This window comes from Penaeus monodon, chromosome 20 (genome assembly GCF_015228065.2).
Source record: "Penaeus monodon isolate SGIC_2016 chromosome 20, NSTDA_Pmon_1, whole genome shotgun sequence".
Taxonomy (NCBI): Eukaryota; Metazoa; Arthropoda; class Malacostraca; order Decapoda; family Penaeidae; genus Penaeus; species Penaeus monodon.
This window is the reverse complement of record NC_051405.1, coordinates 19,309,325-19,310,304: the sequence shown is the minus strand read 5'-3', so window position 1 is coordinate 19,310,304 and position 980 is coordinate 19,309,325. Positions and strand designations below refer to the sequence as shown.

The 980-nt window shown below is 34.5% G+C and overlaps 1 protein-coding gene across 1 annotated transcript in view; it reads right to left on the bottom strand.

Moving 5' to 3' along the window:
* The window catches only part of LOC119585683 (exportin-2-like), a gene marked incomplete in the record, with an annotated part of 15,193 nt that overhangs the window by 12,053 nt on the left and 2,160 nt on the right, over positions 1–980 (bottom strand).

Sequence of the window (980 nt, the reverse complement as noted above, 5' to 3'; positions counted from 1 at the left end):
ACAATAGATGTAGTGCAGTTCAATGAGTTTCCTTACATGGAAGATCAACAACTTAACTGGCATGTCAGCATTACACTCACTAGTATCATGTTATAACTAAAAATGGTTCATTATCAGTAACATTTTTTCCTATATCAAGACTAGGCTATACTTCACAGAGGTCCAAGTTACAGGCAAAAAGCTGCAAGAAAATATGTAACATTGCATTTTCAAAACTTTTTGAAAACTTTCTTGTGAAGCCTTCTCAGCTAATTAAAATCATTATATAAACACAAATGGCAAGAAATAACATGCCAAGTGTTCAATGTATGTAACTTGAGAAGTTATTGTCAAAAGTACAAAAAATTTAACTGCATCTGAGGAGAACTGAAATATTTTTCCAACCAAAGAAGGCCTTACCACTCCCTGAATAACCTGTTGCTACCTGTGATAGAGTATGGGCATATTAACAAGATCTTAATCCCAGCATCTAAAGCTAAAATTCATCACAAACTGTACAACAAACAAACATGAGCAACACAACTAGAAAAGCAAACAAAATCATAGGTTTGTCAATGTGTCATAACCACTGTCCTTGGATATGCCATGAATAAAGAACATTTCCTGTGCACATGAATCACATAAATGATTAAACTTATTTCACTCTGCAACTATATGGTCTTGAAAGAACGAGTGAAAAACAAACTTGACTGCTGATAGGATTATTTTCTTTATCAACTGAGATCCTGTAGTTATTTTTACCTCCCTACTAGGAAAGCAGGTAGGGGCCCCAGGTGGTAACCCCCTCTGAATACATGTATATGTTTTGGCAGGAATTGCAACAAGCCAGCTCATCCAAGGAGCGCACACCTATTGTTCTATTACAGTATTCTAACAAAAGATTTTACTTTTGATTAATAATAAGTGCATAGATAAACAAAGAAAATTTGACATCTGTGAGAACTCTAATTGGGTTCAATTTTCATGTTCAGATTATAGTC